This window comes from Pteropus vampyrus, unplaced genomic scaffold (assembly GCF_000151845.1).
Source record: "Pteropus vampyrus isolate Shadow unplaced genomic scaffold, Pvam_2.0 Scaffold853, whole genome shotgun sequence".
In the NCBI taxonomy this organism is placed as follows: Eukaryota; Metazoa; Chordata; class Mammalia; order Chiroptera; family Pteropodidae; genus Pteropus; species Pteropus vampyrus.
The window spans coordinates 37,623-49,119 of NW_011889634.1; positions in this window are offsets into that span (position 1 = coordinate 37,623).

Here is an 11,497-nt window from a genome sequence, read left to right on the forward strand (position 1 = left end):
ATTATCCAAAAATATTCAGACTCTAAAAACTAATAAGAATCTTAGGGGAGATAGGAAGAAATGATTCTAAAAACCCCATGATTAGAAACTAATCAAATAGAAATTTTTCTACATAAAACACTAAGCATACACATAAAAAAACTATTTGAAGAATACAGTTTCAATAAATATTTGTAGCACAAACTTTAAAATTAGGAATACATTTTTCCTTTTTTCTTTGAACTGTAATTTCTAAAAACCACAACTTTTTTATTAGTGAAAGAAAAACATAATTCTAAATTTCAGTTTTTTTATTTGCAAAATGAGGCTATTACTTACCTATCATATAGGACTATTAAGAAAATTAGAGAAAATGTTTGTAAAATGCCAAGCACAATATCTGGAATTTAATAAACAGTATCAAGCTGATATCTGTTGTTTTTGCTGCTGCTGCTACTCCAAATTAAAAGCCACAGCTCACATATAGATAACCAAATTTGAATGATCACTACCTAAGAAAAATAGAACACAGAAGAATTTCATGTATGCATGTATGTATGTACGTATGTACGTATGTATGTTTTGGGGAGAAAATCCGGGTTTATTAAAAAAAACTTTTAGGCAAGTGTCAGGACAAACTCACTTAAACTGGTAACTGGAAAGAGGGTTATCTACAGAGTCAAGATGGTTTTAGCCACTGCAAAGTTTACTGATTGGCCAATTACTAATACTCTCAACTCCCCTTGTTTATCATAAGACTGAAAGAACCTTAAAAGATGATATAATCCATTGAGAGGCTTTTAGGGCAGTCTGGGAAGAATCGCTTTTAGATGCTTTAGAATAAGCAAGCAGTGCATTAAGGAAAGAGATCTGATATGGGAAACCAAAGCCTCGATTTCATGCTTCTTTCCCACCATTTTATGTACTAAGCAACTGTGAGTAAGTTACTTTACCTCTATTGGCCTCAACTATTAAATCTATAAAGTGGGGATAATAGTACTTTTTTTTTTACTGTCTTACTGGATTCTTTAAGTGATAGGTTGAGATAGTATTATATAAAATGAATGGCAGTAACAGTTATAGGAGCATCTTTTGCTTTATATATATAAAGAAATACTACACAATTAGGGCAAAATATGTAAGCTTCAACTGCTTATATAATTACCGTGTTGAGAGAAAAGTTGTTTCTATTACTCCACAAACATGAGAAACACCTTACTATATTTTTTTAAAAGCATGAAATGTTAAATATACATCTAGTAATATATGTTACATCATTGGTTATAATTTATGACTAAGGTAGAAGAAACAATAGATGTAAACTTGTATATTTAGCAGTATTGATAGCAGAACTAAGCAATGCCGATCCTATCAACTGGAACATTGATGCTAGCACAACATGACAGGATGATGAACACCATCTTCTAAATACTCAAGCTCCAAGTTCCATGGGAACAAATTTCTGAGGCCATGTAAGATATATTTAGTTTCATTATATTAAAAATCATATGATTTAAACAATCACTTTTAGTCTGAGTTAGAATTTCTAAGTTGTGACCAGAGACTACATCTAGATCCCAAGACAAGCTTTCTCATTAATAATAAGCATCTTCCTCTTTCCAACTGAAAATTCCAAAAAGCTGTGCTGATATAATTTTCCACATCGTCTGAGCATCATAGTGCTTCAAAAAACATTCCTTCCAAGCCAGAACCCCAGCCTGGAAATTTTCAAACCATCATTGACTCCTCCATCCCTTCAAGCCCTGACATTTAGTTATTAAATTTCCTAGATTTTTCCTTAAAATATCTCTCACACTTATCTCCATTTTCTCTGCCACCGTTACAGTCCACATCATCACCTTTTGCCAAAACTGTCTCCTCTAGGTTTTTGTCCCTTTACTTCAGCCTATAAATCCCTGCCCATTTATCTCTCTAAAACACAGTGATGCTTACATCCTGCCACATCCTTGCCCAAGAGCCTATAATCAGGTCAATCCTTTGATTCCAGGGGAAGGCTTTTAAAAAGCATTGATGCCCAAGTTCTACCTGATGAGGTTCTGATTTAATTCATCTAGGATGGAGTCCAGCCATTAACTTTTCTTTAAAAGTTCTTTAGGTGTTTCTAATGTGCAACCAGGTTTGGGAACCCCTGTGATGAATCCCTATTGCCTTCCAAGCCAAATAACTTCTGTAGCAGACACTGCAGGTGCTCTGCCAAAATTCCTTCAGATCCTTTCAACCTTTCTGTATGCCCATCACCTGGCCTCAGTGTGATCTGCTTCTAATGGCCATCAGCACATGCTATTCTCCTCTGATGATTGCTCTTGAGCTATTACAAGAGTTACTTTGTCCCTACTCCTGCAGAAAAAACAGTAAGGGCCTGAGAATTTATATTCCCTAGGTAGCCCACAGTCAATGTCTAAGTAACGTGGAAGTATGAACACCTAGCTCCTTTGCCTGGATCTGGATGTATTCTGAGGTGAATTCTGCAGTTCACACTCCAGAACTCTCTGGCAGGACCAGACCAAGACAAGGACTTTGCCTAAAAACACACACATACACTTGCTAGGCTTCTTCCCCTTCCCTTTCACTTCCTCATCATTTCTCCTGGGGACATTCCCTGAAGAAATCACTGCACACGGGAGGTCTGCTTATAAAGAATCCAACCTGTTTCACATCTTGGTCAAAATAGTTTATAACTTGGTCCCACCATGTTTTCTGTAATTATCCACCATGCACCAAGGGAGCCAGTTTTTTCATCTTCTGTGTTTTTCCCCAACACTCTAAGCACACAATTTCCCCCTCAGTCAGAATGCCTCTTTTCTGCCACTAGGATCATAAAACTTCCTTTCAAAAAAGCTCCTGATGTCACATCCACCCCGTGCATATAAGGCCTCACCCATGATAGATGCTTAATAAATGTGGGTTGAACTGGTGCTGCCCCCTCCATGAAATTGCTCCGATAATTCTAGCACATATAACTCTAGCTGTCTTCTCTAACTTCTGCATTTAATGTCAAATTTCCATTCATTTATTGACTCATTCAACCAATATTTATGTGATTAGTATGCACCAGAAACTGTATTCATCATGGGGAATGAAATGGTGAACCAGGATATAGTTCTGCCCCTTATGGAGCTTACAGTCAAGTTAAGGATACAGACATTAAACAAACAAACAAACAAACAAACAAACAAAAATCACGCAAATAAATGTTATTTTATAATCATGAAAATCTTCAGGTGAGATAAATGGTGCTGTAAGAGAACAACATATGAGTAGTAAATGTCCTTACCCAGGATTCATCTGAAGAAATAATGAAGAAATAATGACCTAAAACTAGGTCTTGTACTCTATTTTAGAGGTTCCAGGATCCCTCTAACATTGTATACAAATTTTGTGTGACCATGTATTATTCTTTTAACAGACTTTCAAGGGGTCCATAACCCCAAATTTGTACCATGCCAATCCTGTAGAAAACAATACTACATGTACTAGCTGTCCCCTGCATATGCCTTGTCTGTAGGTCCCTGTATATAGAAATGTTAACATTTTTCTTTTGTTTCTATCATTTACTATAATATTAGACATGTGCTCATCACTTAACATGTTTTTGTTTTCCTCTCCCTGGTTTTAGCCTGAACATTTCTACAGAACTCAGGCCCTCCAAAACAAATAAGAAAAGTGTCTTTATTTTCTTTATTGAATAAGAGTCCACTTTGAGCAGTTGTGGGTGGGGTGAAAATGATTATCTTGGTTTTGTTTTGGGTACCAGGAAAACAAGAGCAACAAAACAGGATTTGCATGTTAAAACCTGCTTGTACTAGGCTAATGCGGAACAACAGCTCTTCAGAGTTCTGTTTCTTCAAGGATTTAACACTTTCAGTCTGGTAACTCTCTGCTGCTTCCTCCTTCCCAAACTTTAGCTACCCTAAAAGTACTTACCAGGTAAAAGCAAAAACATACACTGCACACACAAAAAGATAAAAGCTGATTACTTGATCAATTATACTGATCAATTTAAACCAAAAACAGAAAGTTAAAATTTCATTTCAAATGCCATTGGAAAATATGTGACTATATATACACTGAATATAAATGTTACATATGAATAGATAAAAAATAAATATGCATTTATATATACTAGAAATAAATATGCTTTTAGTATGTATATTTATGAATGTCTGTCATAGATAAATATATATAAACAATTTCTAATCGACATCTATAAATACATGAACATAAAATAAATATTATGCCAGTTTCCAATATATTTCTAAGGTATTGTTAAAAATTTAACAATTTCATACTGCCATTTGTGACAATATGGATAGTTCTTGAGAGTATCATGCTAAGCAAAGTAAGTCAAATAGGAAAAGTTGAGAACCATATGATATCACTTATATGTGGGATATAAAACTGAAACCAACAAACAAAGGTGAGAAACAGAGACTCATAGACACAGACAGTGGATTAGTGGTTACCAGAGGAAAAGGGGAGAGCGAGGTAGATGGGAGTAAAGGGGGCCAAATATTTGGAAGCGGAAGGAAATTTAACTTTGGGTAGTGAACACACAATGCAATATATATATGATGTATTATTCATTTGTATGCTTGAAATCTATTTGATTTTATTAGCCAATGTCACCCCAATAATTTTAATTAAAAAATTAACAATTTCAAAAACCTGTACTTGAATCTCAGGTCCAGTAGATCTGAAATAATGGTATAAATGTTCAAAACATAGAAACCATAGAACTATTAAACCAATTCAATAATTAAATAATCAAAGGACAAAAAAGCTTCGTTTATTGTATACACCCATCAAAGAGCTAAACAGGGAAAAAGACTTGCATAATTCCACATTCTCATTTCAGGCTTTTCTTAAACTTCATGCTCAGAGTCTCAAAGATAGGCTGTTGCTAGAATATCAATATTTCAATAGATTTCCACCCTTCAGTGGTCAAGGGACCAAACACCAAATTTTAAAAATGTCTTTCCTTTTCCCATAGGTTGACAATCCTTGTGCCCCTGTACTCCTGCATAGGTATGCAGAGAAAGGGAGAGGATGTTAGATGCAAATAATGTTGGCACTTAATAACAAGTCAGATATAAAGTCTGATAGAGTAGTTGAAATCCATAGTTCATTCTCAGAGCAAGATCTGATTTGTGCTTTCTTAGTGATGGTTTTCCTTTCTTGTTAGCATATGTGATCGAATCTATGCTAAGTAATTATATATTAGAAACCAAGTCTCAAAGACAAGTTTAAGAAGGAATCATCAGGTACAAAATTACTTTCCACACAAGGAATGATAACAGGAAACGAAAGAATCTAAAGTCATCTAATTTTGCCATTTATTGCTTCTACTTGTAGGTCCTTCGAGCCTAGATCCATGTTTCATAACATTTCGTCCCAGGAATGTCACACTCCCAGGGATACAGTCAGCAATTCTCCATGCTAACTCCACCCTTTTTTCTGCTGCCTCAATGCAAGTAAAGCAGAAATTATTCTACTATAAATAAGGATAGCTTTGATTTAGCTCCCTTTTTCAATTAATTTATTCTTAAACATTATCAGTTATTAATGGAAAACTATCTGCTACACACTTCATGAGTGATGAAGATAGACCATTATATTGATATCCAAAGTGGACAGTTGCTGGCCTCGAACAATTAACACTAACTTACCAATTCTAACCAAAAAAACTGTGAAGTATCTTGCATAACATCATAGAGCTGAAAGAAGAAATACTTAATAGCCATTTGGTCCTGTATTTTTTAACCCGTCTGCCTAGGACCCTCATAGGCATTGAAAGACTATAATTTTTTTTCCTTCCCTACTGACAGTTTTAGCCAGGGTAAGGGGAGTGAAGGTGATGGGAAACATAATAGAAAGCAGATAAGCTGATGAATATGATGAACGTGGTTTCACATGGGTATTGTATATACAACATGTTCGTGGATGAGTGCTATGGATGATAGAATGTCTACATGCCAGGAAAACATCAGCTTCACTGTGCCCCAAGAAGGTTCACTGGGCTGTCACTGGCCAGGAGAGACTCACTGAAAGCAGTAGGATAAGCCCTAAATGCTTCACTTCATCGTCAGCCCAAGTGCACCATTGTTCAAACAGGAGTCATATGCAGGTTGTTTTCACTATACAAATAAAACAACTCAAGAATTTTTCAATAACAATGGATTTTTTAATTGGCATGTTAAATCTCCCTTCCTACCCCCAAGTCAAGGCACTCCTCCAATGACTTTGATTAAGCCTTTTGTAGAATTATGAACTTGGAAAGCTTTTTGAAGGAGGAAGGGATTGAATGCCAGGCAGGATTTAGCCAAAGCTGTCACAGCTCTGGTTGTTACCCCTCATAATCCATCTTGCTTAGTCAAAAAGCAAACTGTGAACAAACAGCTTAGGCAGTTTGTTTGAAGATACACTCCTGCCTTTCTAGGAGGGATTAAGTCATGGCTACAGTTTGTTTGGAAAATGATTACCCACATGAAAATTATTAAATTCATGTGGCATCTCCTTGAGCCAAAACGTTTTATAACTTTTCATCTCTGGATCACGGTGATATAATGCTGTAGTTTTTATCCTGAAACACAGACCCTCTCCATAGTCTTTCAAAATATTGTCAAATTTTTTGTATTTGTCACAGAATACAGAACCTGTTGTCTTTTAAACTTTGAAATAATAAAGATTCGGGCACTACCTTAAAAAGGAATCATGGCAATACCACATGTGAAGAGAAGGGGATTATTTTTAGCATTTATTCCAAACGCTGGGCTCTATAAAAGTCACATTCAAGTCCTGCTGCAACAGGGGAGATAGGTTAAGTAGCTAAGAACTTGAGCAAGAAGGAAAAAATAAAGCGAACACTGTGATACATTTCAGAAATCTTTTCCCTTAGAAGGGAGTGATGTTAATTTTCAACACAGTAAATGGATTTAAATCTTGGACTACAGTATAATCTTTTTATATATCTAAGCAATCAGCCTCCTTTGTATCATAAAATATTGCATTTTGATACCCAAGGCATTTTTGGTATTCCAGTAATCCTTGAATTGAAATGGGAGGAAGGAGATTATTCAACAAACACTAAATGGTTGCTATGTGTCAGGCACCATGGTGGGTCTTAGATAAACAGGATTAATAAAACACTGGCCCTCTCATCTGGAACTCACAGTCTGGTAAAGGCGACAGACATGTAAACAATAGATTACTCAGCATTATGATAAAGACCATAATAGAAGGATAACCATTAGGTTGAATAAGCAGAACTCTATAGAATACACACAGCTACCCCATCTCACCCCACTCCCACCTCCTAAAAAAAATAAAAAAAACCTTCATTGGTTGCCCTCACAGGCCCTTCATAACCCATCTACAGACTCATTTTTCCCTTGCCTTCTGAAGGAAATGTCAGGTGAGAGAAGGTTTTATAATTTTCTTAGACACTCTTCTTTCGGGGCACTTGTAGAGCCAAAAATAATCTAGCTCAGTAATTAAAACGTCCAGTCTATTTTATTAATCAAAATACCAAACTAACTTCATTAAAGTTAAAACTTCTCTCCCTCTGACAAATTAGTAGTGCTTAAATTATGTATAAAATATGTTAGATGGTGACAAGAGCTATGGGGAAAAAAAATGAATAAGGTAGATAGTAAGCATGAAGAGGTAGGTGCTATTTACTTAGGACAATCAGGAAAGTTTTGTCTGATAAAGTGATATTTTAGCAGAGACTTGGGGGGAAAAAAATTAAGGATTTAAGCCAAAGAAATAGGGTAAAGAGCACTGCAGCCTGAGAGAATAATAATTGCAAAGGCCCTGAGATTGGCAAATGCTTTGTATGTTCAAAGAACAGCAAGTAGGCCAGAACAGAACAAGCAAAGGAAAGAATGTTAGAGTGAGGCCACAGAAGTAGAGGGAGTCTAGATACAGAAGGCACTCAGAGGCCACTGGGTTTTTTTTCTGAGTTAAAAAAAAAAAAAAAACTTTGGAAATTGGAAATTTTGAGCAGACAAGTAAAATGATATATGTTTTTAAAAACTCACTCTGGCTTCAACGTGGAGAATAGTCTATAAGACAAGTATGAAAGGAGGAAGACATTTGAGAGGCTACCCTTGAACCACTGTAAAACAGGAAGAGGAGGAGGTAGAGAGAATTGGACAGATTCTGGATATACTATAACGGACCAATTATTGGATATGAAGGTGAGAAAGAAGTCAAAGCTGACTCCAAATTTTGACCTGAGAAATGTAAAGAAGAATGTTGCTATTTACTGAGATAGGGAAATATGTGAGAAGATAAGATTTGATTTAAAAACAAAAACAAAAACAAAGGCAAGAGTTTTGTTTTGTACATGTTAAGTTTAAGTTTCCTATTTGACATCTAAAATAAATATAGAAGTAGACTGTTTGATATTCAAAATTGTAGTTTAGAGAAGACCAGTCTAGTCAGCACACACAGAGTATTTAAAGACATGAAAAGGGAAATGTCTGGGTAAAGAAGCAATCTCAGGCCAAAGACCTAAAAAGGAATAATTGATGCTATATATGAGATACTTGTAATTATTAGACGGAAATAATATTATTATTAATGAATCAAATATCACCTTTAAGATTTCTTAATTCTAAAACATGAATATGAAAAAGTATAACATTTTATATCTGATTCTAATGTTAACTATACATCTTATAAAGTAAAATAGCAGCTGGCAGCTTAAAAAATTATCGAAAAGATTTTCCAACTAAAGATAGAGGGTTGCTCATAGTTGCAACCTATAATCAGTTGGTTGCTTTTACTGATGCTAAAGATGTACAGTCAATAAGATTTTTTATAAAGACAAAGTCATGTCAAATAATTCATTTCCCTCATTTGAAGTATACAGTTTATCTCCTCAGATATCAATTAAGATTTTGTTCTCTGGCAGTGATAAGACAGTATAAATATCTACGAATGTGAAAGTAGAGATTCTACTCATTTGACATTTTCTAAGAAGATATATTCAGATTAAACTATCAAATAATCATACATGCTTTTATGTTGCATGATTACTGTTCCTAGAACACTCTGAGTTAGAGAAAGAATTAGTTCTACCAAATATCACAGTGCTCCTTGTTTTAAGAATAATAGGTTGAACATTCATAGGGTATATAAATGATAAATAATTGTTATATACCTGAAACCCATATAATATTGTATGTCAACCATACTTAAATTAAAATAAATGAATTGCAAAAGAAAAATAAAAAATAATAGGAGCCTTGTTATATGTCAATCCTATCTCAATAAAAAGAATAATAGGAACCAGAATTCTCACTATTAGAGAAGAAAATTACAGATATGGAGAAAACTAAAATTAACCATGCAGTGTTGGGTTGAAGATATTAGTGTGAATTCATAATTTTCAGTGCATGCAGATAAATAAATATAGATTAGATGCATAGTATATGTATGTATATAGCTCTAATTACTGAGAAAGACATGAGAGCAGTAATACTGCAAGAACAATGAATACACTTAGCACCCAAATATTGGCTTCTAAATACCATACTCCAGCAAATGGAACCAGGGCATCTTGGAGAAATGACTGATTCTAGGACTGGTGCAAGGAAAATATAAGATAGTCTTGATAAATGTTGTTGTATGAGAACATAAGAAAATGTTCAAAGAATGATAGATATGTCAAAAGGACCCAGAAGCTAATATGAAGAGGCTCCTACCGTCCAAACCTGTGACTGTATGAACATCAAAACAAATACTGATAATAACAGACTATAATTAACTAAGTAAAACAAAAAAACCATAAGCCCATCTGACTATAAATGAATGAACTAATGAATAAAAAATTTGATGAACTTCCCCGAAAAATAGCAATAACAAACAAAAAATAGTATAAAAGTCTGGTAGACAACATTCTAATCAAGTGATTAAACAGACCATCAGTAATGTGATTAATAAAAATCATGCATCACTTGATAGGATGAAATAAGAAGTCAGCTTCACTTGTATACCATTCCTATCAAAAATAAATAACCTAAAACTAAATGAGGAAACATCAAACAAGCCAAAATTGAAAGACATACTACAAAATAACTGACTTCTAATATTAAACACTTATGACAGTCAAGCATTAACTGAGGAAATACTCTGGACTAAAAGCCACTACTTTTCATTACACAACATTTATTTTAATGATTTGTTTACCATGTACATTTACTTCTTATTCAAAAGGTTTATTCATTAACCATTTTAAATAAATGAATACATGTTCTTAAAAATGTAAATAGTCAGACCCAGAAATTACACTCCTAGGTATATGCTCTAGAGCAGCACTTGAAAATATGTACTATGAGGCATATAGAAAGATGTTCATGGCAGCATTGTCTATAATAATAAAAAATAAAAAGCACATATAGAACAATCTAAAAAAATACTGAACATTATTTAAAGAAATACTATACAGCAGTTCAAAGGAATCAGTTACATCTGTGTGTACTATTGTAGATGTAGGTTAACAAGATATCTGTTGAATAAAAGAACCATTCTGTAGACAATATGCAACATATGATATCATTTAATATTAAATAAATAAACTATACATATTTTAGGTCAATGCATAGCACAGAATACATAACGAACTGGTAATACTGGTAATAGAGTGTTTATCTCCTAGAAAGGGTGATCATTGTGGGTATGTAGACTCAAGGAAACTTTTAATTTTTTAATTGAGATCATTAAATCATGCATGACTTATATTATCAAGTATAATTTAAATAAATAGCCCCTGACCTAAAGGAACTTGCAGTCTGAGGAATGTAGTAAACAATGAGAAATTTAATGTTTCTCTATCAAGCATACCTTTCCATCCCCTTCACCCAAGTTTTCAGGAACTGTCCTCCTACTTCATGTTATCTTGAGGGGCAATGGACTCAGTGCCATTCTGATCATAAAGGTGGGCCCATAACCTATTCTGGTCTATAAATACTTTTAACTCTATGACCACATTTTCTGGTTTAGGAATTAGCAAATATCCCAAATCAGGCCAATCAAAGCATTGTTTTTTATTAAACTATTTTGGGATAGATTTCCATCCACTTACATCCAAAGCAGTTCTGACAATTACAGGAAAACATACACTTAAACAGATATTTTCAGAAGAATGAGGTGAGTGAAAGAAACACTATGTCAAGTGGCATATTCCTTAAGATAGACTGTTATAAATTAAAGATATGTACTACAAACCATAAAGTACCACTAAAAAAAAAAAAGAGTTAGAATAGCTTCCCGAAAAGAAAATAAAAAATGGTATAATAATCAGTCAAATGAGGACTGAAAAAGTAGGAAAGAATTACAAATAATACAAGACACAAAGAGAAAACAAATAGCAAGCAAGTACATATAAGCCCAAATATATCAACAATGATATTATACATAAACAGTCTTTATTAGTTTTCTATTGCTACCATAACAAATTACCACAAACTTAGTGTCTAGAAACATCACAAAT